General features: G+C 30.0%; 1 long non-coding RNA gene across 1 annotated transcript; it reads left to right on the top strand.

Moving 5' to 3' along the window:
- Positions 1-10870: 10870 nt before the first annotated feature.
- LOC115878312 lies at positions 10871-11297 on the top strand. The gene is made up of 2 exons (XR_004049492.1): positions 10871-11057; positions 11116-11297. It is a non-coding gene; the product is annotated as an uncharacterized LOC115878312 (long non-coding RNA).
- Positions 11298-14233: the final 2936 nt, after the last annotated feature.

Below are 14233 nucleotides of genomic sequence, written 5' to 3'. Positions count from 1 at the left end.
AATTTTAATCAAATAACTGGATTTATTTACAAATTGTACTTATATCTAAAGAAAAAATCATTTTAAATTTCCCACCCTACTAAAACATTGAAAAAAAAAGGAATCTATAAAATATTTCTTCAGTTGACAATTTAGATACCTGTATTTTAAAATGTTAATATTAAAATGTGATTTTCTCGCCACACGTTCGATGTCGCCACCCATTATTTCGTCTTTGACCTTTTCAATTTCTCCTGACATATTTAATGCATGAGAGTTGCCTATCTATTGTGTATATGTGATCTGTTATAGGCTTAGAATTAACGGGATAGTTCATCCCGATTTGTCCCGATATTTCATATGATTCATTATACGTAGTATTTAGAACTTTTATATGGAGATTCAAAAAAAAACATTTACAGCAAATTAGAAACATTTTTTTTCAAGAAACAATTAGAAAACAGGATTAGCAAATTAGAAACATTCATTTCATGAAACGGACAATTCCACTAAGTGGGTGCGCCATACATATGCTGTGTAGAATCCGAAATAAAAAGCGCGTTGTTTTATTCCGTCCAAGCAGACCATACAGAAAAGTCTCAGCGTACTGTTTCAATTCGATATGTTAATAAAAGGGGGGAAGTCAAAAAACTTCTTTGCGAATTTTATTTTATTTTATTAAATATTAGATAACATTGTTATACATTTAGAAATAAGGTTTGCAGATATGTCTCAATTATTTTTATCTATCTATTGCTGATTCCCAGAAATCTAAAGAATCCTATAAAAAAGTCCCGAAGCATTTAATATCTGATTTAACAAACTTTTACCGCAATGTTTTTGACCAACATAAATAATTAATGAATAAATTGCAGGTATTAATAATAGTTATGATAATTTTCGATTATAAAATAATTTAAGGAGAATGATCCTGGAAAGACATTTCCAGAAAGTTGCAAATGATTTGTTTTGATTGATAATACACCATTTACAAGTACTTGGGTTGAGAGACATCTTTCATGATTGAAATGCATTAAAATTGTTAGTAGAAATTCGATGAAAAATAAACGTTTATCGTCACTTGCCTTACTTTCATTCCAAATAGGTATTTTCACAGCTCTTCAACAATCTAATTATTTTACTGATATAATAATAAATAAATTTTCTTTATTAAGAGATCTAATCATCAATTTAATATATAAAACATAATTACCTATTCTTTCCTTTTTTTATTAGTCTCGAAATATATAGGTATGTACTCGTATATGAATAAGAGAATCTATTTTACATTGTAAATTTAATTGTTTATAATATACAGGGTCCGGCAATAGTGCGTCGGGCATCTGTAGCTCATAAAATAAAAAACTTTGGAATTTTGTTTAAGTGCAAACCTAAAGTATGTACTAGGATGTATTTCAGGAAAATATTTTGACTTCTATAGAGTGGCTCAAAAAAGTGTGAGTGGATCGGGATGATTTTTTTTAAATGGAACACCCTGTATATTATTGCATTTTTGGCTTCCTTTCAGATCACTTTACATAATCCTAAGACATGAGTAAATATATTTCGATAATTTCAGAGATATTAATAAATAAATAAAAATTATATATTTTTCAGCCTTTCTTAAAAAATTAATTAATAATACAAGAACTGTCCTGAAATCAAAACTATATTAGATATTTACTTTAGATGGTCTGTACTTACTTTGCTATAAATATGGAAATCGTAAATTATACAGGATGTTTAAAATTCTACGCCATACTTTCTAAAATATAAAATAATTTTTCTTTGTTTTTTTTAAATGGAATACCCTGTATATTATTTTTTCAATAGATGGAAAATTAAAAAATCAACATTTTTTGCATTTAGAGTATTTCAAAATTTTTAACGGTTTTGCAGATATTCCAAGTTTTGTATCTCATATGGCATTTTCCACAGTAAATTTTTATTAAAGCCACCCAATGATTTTTCCCTCGTATTTTACCATTTAAAGCGCCATATGAAATAGTACTGCGTGTATCCGGAAAAGTATTAAAAAATTTAAAATACTGTAAGTACAAAAAATGTTCATTTTTTAATTCTCCATCAAATAAAAAAATAACATACAGGGTGTTCCATTTAAAAAAACGAAGAAAAGTTATTTTATATTTTTGAAAGTGTGGCGTAAAATATTGGACATCCTGTGTGATTTACGATTACAATATTTATAACAAAGTTAGAACAGACTATCTAAAGTAAATATCTAATATAGTTTTGCGTTCAGAACAGTTCTTGTATTTTTAATATTTTTTTTTTAAGAAGGATTGATAAATATATATTTTTGATTTATTTTTTAATATCTCTGAAACTATCGAAATAGATTTACTCATATCTTAGGATTATGTAAAGTGATCTGAAAGAAAGCTAAAAATGCAATAATATACAGGGTGTTCCATTTAAAAAAAATCATCCCGATCGACTCACACTTTTTTGAGCCACCCTATAGAAGTTAAAATATTTACCCGAAATACATCTTCATACATACTTTAGCTTTTCACTTAAACAAAATTCCCAAGTTTTTTATTCTAGGAGCTACAGATGCCCGACGTACTATTGCCGGACCCCGTATACTTACGAATTTTTAAGTTTGCGTAAATAAATGCAATAAAATTCAATCCTATGATTTACTCCATGCTACTATTATCTATCTTATTTATGTATATATATATATATATATATAAGTATTAAATATATATATAAGTATATATATATATAAGTATATATATAAGTATTAAAAATTAGCATCTGAGGAGATAGAAAAAAACTATACTTGTATATTATGTCAATCATTATGTCATTACGTTGAATGCTGCTATTTTTGCTTTAGTTTTGTCCTAAAAATTCTTGAGCTATGTTTTTAACCCAGAGATAACATATATTTACGAACTGGGTTAGGGTATTATGTAAATTTAGGGGGGGGGGGCAGATAGCTGCAACCAAAATCTTGTTGCCTACCCAGACCAACGGGTCACGAGCCGCCACTTCCATATTTAACAAAAAAACAATAATAATCAGTTTTTTTTCTTAATTTAAATGCATTATTATATTGTTAACTACAGGTCTTTCAAAAAGTGGAATGATAAATGATAAGATATCAAAGTTAAACGCGTTTTTTTTAAAACAAGAAATTGGCGGTTGGGTCCCTATGAATAAATGCTCATGTAGTACGAAAAACGCAAACCAAGCGATTAAACATTCTACTATCGTAGCAGCGCCTCAGATGATATATACTTATATATTGCCTTACAGCAATTGCTAACAACTGCATCTTCAAGGAGCAGGCTGCATTTTGTTGATCTTGTATTAGTATGGAGTATTATTTATTTGGTTACAAATGTTACCTTGTAAATAACTTTCAAGGCCATTTCGTTAGGCGGTGGAATCAATAACATGCCAAAGTGCCTAACAAATCTTGGGGAAATTGGATTTCTTCCTCCTCCAGGAGGTGCACATGCAGCAGTTATAATAACGTCTCGAATATCTTTCCAAAATAATTTTTCTCTGTCGTATAAACCACCATAATCCAGTAATTGCCTGTAATTAAATTAATATGGTAATTCCACTGCATCCTATTTAGTTCGAAAAAGATACTGTCATTATTTAATATACGGTTTTCTACTGTTTTGTATTAATGAGTAAACTAATTATTAAAAAATTACTAATAGACATGAACCCTTTGACATAAGTTCCATTACAATAATACAAACGTGTAAAATTTCAATTATAAAAATCGCAAATCCATTTTTTTGCGCCGTGGAGGTTCCAAGGGGAACGACATCAACAGTTTGTATTGAAATGACATTTTGTGAACATATGTAGGTTAATTCAGAGCACATTTTTAAAATATAGAGAGTTCTACAGGGTGTCCCCAAAAAAAGTTACATATCAAGTTGTGTTTTTTGTAACGGAACACCTATATATTAATTGGTTTTCGGATTCTGGAAGAAAAATAAAGGTAAATTTTATAAGAGTAGTATATGACTAAAATGTAAGGTTTGGTTTGACATATTTAATATTTTCTAGAAATAAAGAACAATTTTTAAATTACATTAAAAGTTGATGGATGACTCATAATATCCTGAGACTTATGGAGGAGAGAAGGCAACACCGAAACAAAGATAACCAAAAATACAAGGAAGCGCATAGACAAGTCTTGAAAGCAATCAAGGAGGCTTCAGGAAAGATGTGTAGAAATCGAAATGTTACAAGCAAAACATGACAGCTTCAACCTACATTAGAAAATAAAGGCAGCAACCGGAGGATATTGAGGGTGGGGTAGAGGAGTAATCCTAGACACGGACAATGGCATCATTACAGAAACAGATAAAAAAACTCCCAAGATGGAGGCAGTACATGGAGGAGCTCTTCGGAAACTTCGGAAACGAAAAAAATAAAAAAAATATAATATATTAAATATATATATATACATATATATATATATATATATATATATATATATATATATATATATATATATATATATATATATATATATATATATATGATAGCATATATAGCAGCATATATATATATATATATATATATATATATATATATATATATATATATATATATATATATATATATATATATATATATATATATATAGATTTATTAAACCGCTTATACGAGCCCAAAAACTACATTGCTTCATTGGGCTCAGACCCGATTTCGACATTTCAGGCCCGGGGTCGGGTCTGAGTACGATTTCAGTGGTTATCGTCTAGAACGGTTTCCCCACTTCCCCTGACCAAATTTCAGCTGGGCCTGAAAAAATGGTTTTTTCGTTTTATATACGATTGGGGGGTACACCGAGGTATTGACACGGGCGGCGGCACCTTCGACATTAGTATAAGTGTATAAGCCGATTTACGTTGAATCGTGTATTCAGACCCAAGAACCGGCAACACGGTAAAGCAAACTATTAAAGGAAACGAATATAGCCGTGTTATCATTTGGTAGAAAACAAAATGCTCATACTCTAATTAGAATATTAAGAAATTGAGACGGAAAAAAATCGAATGTTCCCGGCTAATAAATATTAGAAACAAAATTATTTCGATTGGCGGGTCCAAGAGCCAGCGTTTTCCTAAATTTGTTGTCGATGCTATGATTTCGTTGTAGAAGCCAACTAAATTTTTTTTCATCTAAATCGATTTGCGCGGGTCAAAAATTGTACAGGAGTACCTAAAAATTTATTTCGATGCTATGATTTCGTTGTAGAAGTAACTAAATTTTTTTTCATCTAAATCGATTTGCGCGTAGTGTCAAAGAATTGTAGGAGTACCTACAAATTTATTTCGATGCTGTGATTTCGCTGTAGAAATGTAGTACCTAAAATTTTTTCGTCTAAATCGATCGTCGTGTCAAAAAATTGTACGATTACATAGAAATTTATTTCGATACTACGACTTCGTTGTAGTATTGTAAGTATTTAAAAATTATTTTCATTTAAATTGATCGTCGTATACCGGGTGCGTCTCAAAGTGCTTACTCTTACAAACTTTTTTTATTTTGTCAGATAAAAAAAACGAGTTTGATGTTAGTATATAACATAAATGCAGGATTGATTGACGTATTCAATTGTTTTGGTCACTTCCTGTTTCACGCGGAAATGACTACAACATTTTGAAATTAATAATACCCCATTACATTTTTCGATAGTGAATACACACTTTTGAATAGAAAGGCATATCATAATATGGTAATTCCATTTTTCACATATGATTTATTTGTAACATGCGGTTCATAATGACAATTTGGCTCAAAGTCACCAAATTGTGAGGCAAGTATTCAAGCTAGAAAAATGCTTTTCCAAATAACTATCCAGGCCCCCTTCGTTTCGTTTGAAAAACTTTGAGATATGATTAAAAATTCGATTTTGATATCTTTTAACGGGCCCGGACAAAGAGACGAAAATCATTAGACGCTATCAAATCTATTCCAAAGGCTCCTTGATTAAAGTTGGTGTTTTTAACACATCCATGGCACTCTATAATAGATAGAAATTTAAAATACGATTTTTTTAAGCGAAAATGTCAAAAGTTGACATATTATGATATATTATTCTATTCAGAGTGTCATTTTCTACCGAATAATGTAAAAATATACAGGGGTGTCATTTAATAAGTTGTAGTCATTTTCCTGTGAAACTGGAAGTGACCAAAAACAATTGAATACGTCAATCAATTCCAATTTATGTCATATACTAACATACCAAATCTCGTTTTTTATCCAGCAGAAAAATAAATAAAAAAGTTATAGCGGTGGACCACTTTTGAGATGCACCCGGTATAAAATGACAGCAACCTTCATTCCATAGCCATCGCTGACGCTAATTTTTTTTTTCGATTATAGGGTAGCTAATCAGTACAATAATTAATTTTATTAGATTACTACGTTCACTAAGATCTAAAATAGTAATTTTAGTGTATAACAAAAATGTTGATTGCTACAAGTAATACGTTGTATATTCAGTTTACGGCTGGATGCTATCTACCAACACCATATAAATATGATAAACACGTTCTATGGTTGCATCTCTATAATATGTTCTACCTTCTATCTATATTTACTTCGTAGTCGAAAACTTAATTAGGGTAATATATGGTAATATAATATTAATATTCATTGATTGCAATATGAATCAGAATAGTGCTTTGTTTTAATCATAATTCTAATAAATTGAACTTGAAAGTATGGGTTTCCCAGAAAAGTAGGTGGTTCCCAATCTATACAAATAGGGACTTCCCAGAAGTTCATGCTTTTAAACCTACACTTTTTACTACTTTACTGCTATAGGAATTTTATTAAATTTCAATGATTACATTACACTTTTAAACATTTTGTTTACAGTTTCATCCAAACTCAACTCGCCAGAATAGACTTTAAATTATTTATATTTTGTGACAGGGACGGGGATTCGTTATAATTTGTTGGGTGTCGAACCATAAACTTTTATGATAAAACTCGAAGAATTTCAACAAAACACTTTTTATTAATAAACTTTACGTTTCCGTGACAAATCAAATCATATGTTTTTTTCTACCTACTGTCCCTCGCTCTTTTTATAATGGACTAAGCCAAGCGGTCCGAGAGGGACCCCTATAGTAATAGTTCTCTGTTACAATTTTAAATAAAACTTGTAGAAACAATCTTAAGATACTTACTACCTATTTTGATTTTTTTCGTCTGAATCTCTTAATATTCTAAATGAATACACTTTACTTATTAGATAAGTATACACATGGCATATATATGATTCCAAAAAACGGCGTCAAATTACCTTTGAAATGACAATCGTCAGAATCGATCGTCGTGTCAAAAAATTGTACGAGTATCTAAAATTTTTTTCATCCAAATCGATCACCGTCTCAAAAAATTGTACGAGTAACTAAAAATGTATTTTGATGCTACGGTTTCGTTGTAGAAGTACCAGAAGTACCTACATTTTTTTTTCATCTAAATCGATCATCGTGTCAGAAAATTACGGTACTATTATAATACATTACAGAAGTAACTAAAGATTTTTTTCATCTAAATCGATCGATGGGTCAAAGAATTGTACGAGTACCTAGAAATTTATTTCGGTACTATAATTTCGTTGTAGTAATACCTAAAATTTGTTTCGTTTAAATCAGTCGTCGTATTTGTGTTTTGACATTATTCGATACAAAATTACACTCTGAGTGTATCCACACTATCCTAAAAACCGGCGTATCGACGTAACGGCGTAACGACCTTGAATCGATTTCCAGTAATTCTATTAGCTGAAATTTTTGACAGATGAATTTGACAGATAAAATTTCTGACAGATGAATTTTTCAGCCAATAGAATTACTGGAAATCTATTCAAGGTCGTTACGCCGTTACGCCGATACGCCGTTTTTGGTTTGGATGCACCCTCAATTGAATGACATATCATAATATGTCAATTTTTGACATTTTCGCATATGGTTATACATATACAGAAGTACCTATATTTTAAAAAATTTTGTTTAGTCTCATCCAAACTCAACTCGCCAGATTAGACCTTATATTACTTATATTTTTAAATAAAACTAGTAGAAACAATCTTCAAAGAATCCTTATTTTCATTTTTTTGTCTGAATTTCTTAATATTCTAAATGAGCATCTTTTTTCTCCCGTCTTGCCCACAGTGCAAATTTTTAAATTGGCGCCCTCATATCTGTATGTAATAAAAAAATAAGTTAAAATAATTCTTTTTTAACAAAATAGAAAAAAAGGTTAATGATAAATACACACATACCATATGATTCGAAACACGGCGTCTAAAATTACCTTAGAAATGACAGTCCTCGGAATCGATCGTCGTGTCAAAAAATTGTACAGTACCTAAATATTTATATCGATGCTACGATATCGTTGTAGAAGTAACTAATTTTTTTCTTTGTCGGAATCGATCGTCCTGTCAAAAAATTGTACGATATCTAAAAATTTATTTCGATGCTATGATTTCGTTGTAGAAGTAGCTAAACTTTTTTCTTTTAAAGTATAAAGATGATAAACAGGGTTCCCTCCATCATCACTTAGTAAACACTTACAAAAATCTACTAAACAGGAAATTGATAATGCTTTGTAACTTGATTATGCTTATTACAAAAGAAATTTAATTTTAAAAAGAATTTCAGATAAAAAACGCTTTCGTACAGATGCATTTATAAGACAGAATATATCTAATACTAACAAGTACAATAATATTCACTATAGCAAAAATGCACCGTTTTTACTTCTGCACTGTCATCAATTACCGCGTCAAAAGAAGTCCGTTGTCATCAATTACCGCGTCAAAAAGTCCGTTCGTCTAATATAGATAATATTAATAATAATTCTAATATAAATATTTGAGAATTAAAAGCGGCAACGTCGTGGGTCTGGCTTTGGTCTGGCGAAAACGAATAAACCTCTATTTTTTATATAAATGGGACAAATTAAACGGTCCAGCATCAGGGGCTGAAGGCATCGCTAGAACATTTTTCGTCCGATATACCCCGGGTCTGACGGCCTATCTTAAACGTACCGGGTCTGACTCCGTCGATTTAATAAACTATATATATATATATATATATATATATATATATATATATATATATACAGCATATATATATAGCTATATATATATATATATATATATATATATATATATATATATATATATATATATATATATATATATATATATATATACAGGGTGTCCCAGAAATGAGTGCAGATATTTTAACTGGTAGTATAGTTCAACCCCAGAAACACGCCTATGAGGTTTTTGCGAAAAAAAAATGTTGAAAATTTTATATTTTTTCTTGACATTTTCCGGAAAATGTTGAAAAACTTTGAGTGCCACTGTTCACTCCCGGGAAATTCTGTTTACCGGGCATAGAGAGTGTCGGAGAGAATGCAACGTTGCCACCTCCTACCATACCCACATTCTGCATGTTTATCTATAAATTCAATTATTTTAAGTTGCTACAGAAAAAATACGAAAATTCATTTTATTCATATTAGTGTAGATTGCTCTACTAATTCTAGAGAAACGCGCAATATTTTAAATACTTTTTTACAGTGGAGTAAACTGAAAAAATAAATCTTAACAATTATAGCTTCTTTTTCGCCATATTAGGAAATATTTTCAATTGTTTCAATAAACAATTATAACCTTTAATGTTTAGTTAGAGCTTACCCTTTTAATGAAAGTGTTTTTATCCAGCACACATATACGTAAACACATACACACCAAATATCTATTAAACTGACATCACAAACCTATCACATGCCTATCACTTTTAAAATATTATTTAAAAATTTTTCACATGATAATAATCAAACACTAAACTCATAAATACAATAAAAAATGTTAAAAAACTTGCTTTAATAACTACTCATATCCGGAGGCTGATGGTAGACAGTCCGGGGCTTTTCTTCATTTCTTCAAAACCGACGCAACCCCGACAACGATTTCCGAAAAACACTGAAGGAATTACAAATTACAAATTTTTTATTTAGAAATTTTTACCTTAGCGTCCTCTACTGGACTGATGTATTACTATTATGGGTCAACGTTTTGGTGGTTATATAAAGATAGATAAATCAATTTTCTAAATGTTTAATGTATGGAGTAGGGATATCCCAAAATAAAATAAAAGTACAAGAAAGGGTATACCCAAGAAAGAATTAAGGTAAAATCAAAGAATATTCTACGTTATCTAAAATATAAAAATATGGGAAGCCCCGACAACAATCTGACACCTGATATCAAAGTGATAAACAAACATCGGCAGCGAGCACTTACACTTAATTTTTCAGTTCATTGCTAGATGGCCTTTTACTAGGGATGCACTGCAAACAAATATTCCAGCAAAACTAAAGTGTTTTTTCTTATTCTAAATTCTAACAAATAAATAAACCTGTAAAACTGTATAAATAAAATCGGTCTTCGATTTAAAAAAAAAGATCGATTATACCAAAAAATCGTTTGATAAAAATCACGTCGATTTGATAATAATCGATTCGAATCGTACATCCCTAGTATGGTGTGTAGTTTAAGGTTATGTTTAAGGTTAATCGTGGGTTATTAAACTCGCACAAAAACAAAACAGAAAACAACAAAAAACAATGCAAACAATGCCAAATAAACCTGTAAAAAAGTACTTTTATTATTCAAAATGAAATATCATATAATTCAGTTGGTATACGAATATTTTTTGATTTATTTATAATGTTTGGTGTCAAAAATATGTGAGAAATGAGGTAAACAGTTTAAATGTCTTAATAAATTCGTTTTTAATTTATTAACCTTTCAGGTATCTACCTAATGGTAGGAAGAAATTAATTATGTAATGGTAGGAAAAATAATTTCACTTTAATTATGTATTAGAAAATCAGTAATCTTAAATTAGGATGCATCAATGGAGAAGAAGGCAATTGTAATCACAATACAATAATAGATCTACAAATACCAAGCAATACATTAAATCAAAAATCTCAGTAACACTGTTATTATGTACTCCCTGTGGTCTTATTAAGTATAAAGTTTTTTTACATGAAAATAATTATCCCATTTAATTATGCATTAAATTTTAGTGTCAGCTTATTGATAGCTCGATTACCAGTCAAATAGTTTCGATGTTTTCTATACTATGAAGAAAATTTGATCTGATTAGATTAATTCAGATGTAAATTTATGTTATACGGTAAGATATTTTTAAACAAACCAAGAAAGTTCTCTTCAGACAAGTTCTGGTCTGAAATTGCAAATATTAACGGAGTTATACATGTAGTTTTCTATTCATAAATGATATTATTGATTTTATTCTAGGTGAATGTATCGAGTCATATATTATGCAGAATATATTGAGAAAAATGGTAAACTAACTAAAAGTGCTAACAAAATTTCTTAGGAAGTTATCGATATACCTAATTATTAGAAGCTGTAACAAATGTTCAAAAGAGTCAGAGTATACTTTATTAGAAGTGTGTTAGATAGAATTATACACTTTAAAGAAAATATCTTTTATTATTGCAGGTAATAGATATTGTGTAATGCATATAATATGTGAAATCTATTATTACATACAAAGATTGAAAATTATTTAAACAGCTACCTGTATGTTGTCTCACAATCTCATTTAGTGAATGGGTTATTAAAAATTGAACATATTTATATGAACATATTTTTATGTTATAACCATTTTTATTTTTAGGATTTATGAAATGATTACATAAATATACTAACAACAAATTGTAATGCATCTGTATATTAGAGACAAAGATGAAAGAGAGTAACAAGAATATATGTATTCAAAAGAAAAATATCAAGACCATTTGTAGTAATTAAAATTAAAGAATAAAAATACATAAAATGTAACCATATGATCGAAAAAAAAACGGCGTCCAATTGGCTGGGAAATGACGATCAATGACATTTCCTATATAAATTTACATAAAAATGACAGCGACCTTCATTTCATAGCCATCGTTGACGCCGTTTTTTCTCGATCATACGGTAGTTTATGTGTGAACAAATTCTCATTTCATATAAAAATTGGAGCTCTATCTAGAGTATATTTGAATATAAATGTTTTTATGTATTGGAAGGGGGACTGTAGTTTTCAAATATAATAAAGAAAATAGACTAAAAAACATGTGTGTAAGTTCTTTTTTAAACTATTCTGTAGTTACGTAAATGTGTTTCAAATAGGTTGCTTTTCACAATAAAGTCAATACACAGTAATTATGCTTTACTTTTTCAAAACACACTCTTGTTTTTTTATTATCAGAGAGTTATTAATATTAGAAAATTTAGTTACATGAATATAATAGGAGTAAATATTATGTTTCAAGTTTCAAATAATTAGAATATGATATGAGTGATAATAGCTTAAATATGATTGCTAATAAAATACCTAGTTTATACGCATTTAAATATATCTCTTTAAATATAAATTAGTATTGCCACCATGTGATTAATGGGAAATATTAATATGGTCGTAAAAAAACGGCGTCAGCGATGGCTATGATATAAAGATCGCTGTCAATTTATGTGTAAAATTTTATGGAGAATGTCACCGACCGTTATTTTCAAGCCATTCTGGACGCCGTTTTTTTCGACCATACGGTATTTCTAGGTATGGAATTATGTCTCTAATATGTAGTTAGGTAATTTTTTTTCCATTTGCCTATTGTTAATTATAACGTCGTCAAACTATAAAATTCTTTATATTTTTACTTAAATTTTTTAGTAATATCAGAACATGTTTTGAATAGTTTAATTAGTAATAAAGCTACTAATATGTTCAGCTATTTTTTTCTATAAAGCTTTTTTTAAAAAAAATAAGTATACCTGCTAAGACGTTAAATTGCCTGAGAAAGTACGATCGATGCCATTTACCATCCACTTTTACACAATAAAATGCCATCGATCGTAATTTCAAAAGCAGAAAACTTGCCGCCGTTTTTTTTCCAATGAAATGGGCGGTGGGGAGAAAATTACAGATTCCTGTATTATATTAACGTCATTATTAATCGCATGTACACAAAGCATGTACACTATTAGAAATCGATCTAATTTCTAATATTATCGAGCTTTTAAAATTCGAGAAAGTGATCGGAGATTGTGTTTAAAGTGTTGTGAAATGTTCGTTAGTGCATATTTTTGTGTCGGTAATCGGTATCGGTATAGGCAAATCGCGATGGAGTATACAAATCCGAAGAAGGTGGATATGCTAAGAGCATAGGTACTTTCTGGCAGGGGAAAGCGCTGTAGAAGCTCGGAGACTTATTCCGAAGAGTATCCGAATAGATAAATCCCTAATGCTCGAACCTTTGTAAGTATGGTTCAGCATTTGAAGGATTCGGGAAAAGCAACGAAGAATTGCTACAAAACGTTAAAAATTCCATGCTCAGAAGAAGGAGAGCATGTATTGGAAATGGAGGTCGTCATGTTGAACAATTATTGTAATAGCATGCAGTCAAGAAGCGAAGGGTATACCGGGTGGTGCATCATCGTTGGAAATATAGGATATCCCATGCAAATTTTGAACTGTCGAGATATTGGATCCCCTTGTGCAAATTTGTAATGTATCTTTAAAAACCATTTACGATTTAGCTCTAAAATTAATAGGGGAGCCAATATTTCCACAGTTGAAAATTTGCATAGTGTTGTTAAAATGGTATTGAAGTGATGTTATTAAGTGTAGTGTTATGTGGCAGTTTTAAGAGTGGTAAAATGAAAAAAGAAAGCTCTGCAATTGTATCTCTTTGCTATAGGGATATCTTTTTTATTGTTTGGTAAGTTTTTTTCTTTTTAGTTTATTTTGTATTGTAATGTGAAAAAGTATTACTGGCTATCACCCACTTAAAAAAAGTAACGCACCTCTGCAGAACCTCTTGGATGGTGTGGGATTTTGCAAGTACTTTTTAAGTCTTTCTAGTCGATGTGGCAACAGCGGGCGGCGAACAAGCTGAGATCCGCGATCTCTCCTCCCCACGCCGAGGACCGCGAGATTCCCCGGCGGCTCTCAAAATGTCGCAATTTTTTTTTAAACTTTCAAAGTTAAATAACTCAGTTATTTTAAATCCTATTTTAAAAAATGGTAAAGAGAAAATATGTTTCTTTTGGCCAGATCTAACCATTTCATAATATGGTTCTGCATCTTCACATTTCTGGGACACCCTGTATATATATATATATATATATATA

This window comes from Sitophilus oryzae, unplaced genomic scaffold, assembly GCF_002938485.1.
Source record: "Sitophilus oryzae breed Bouriz unplaced genomic scaffold, Soryzae_2.0 scaffold_1508_pilon_pilon, whole genome shotgun sequence".
NCBI lineage: Eukaryota > Metazoa > Arthropoda > Insecta > Coleoptera > Curculionidae > Sitophilus > Sitophilus oryzae.
This window is presented reverse-complemented; position numbering and strand designations above follow the sequence as displayed.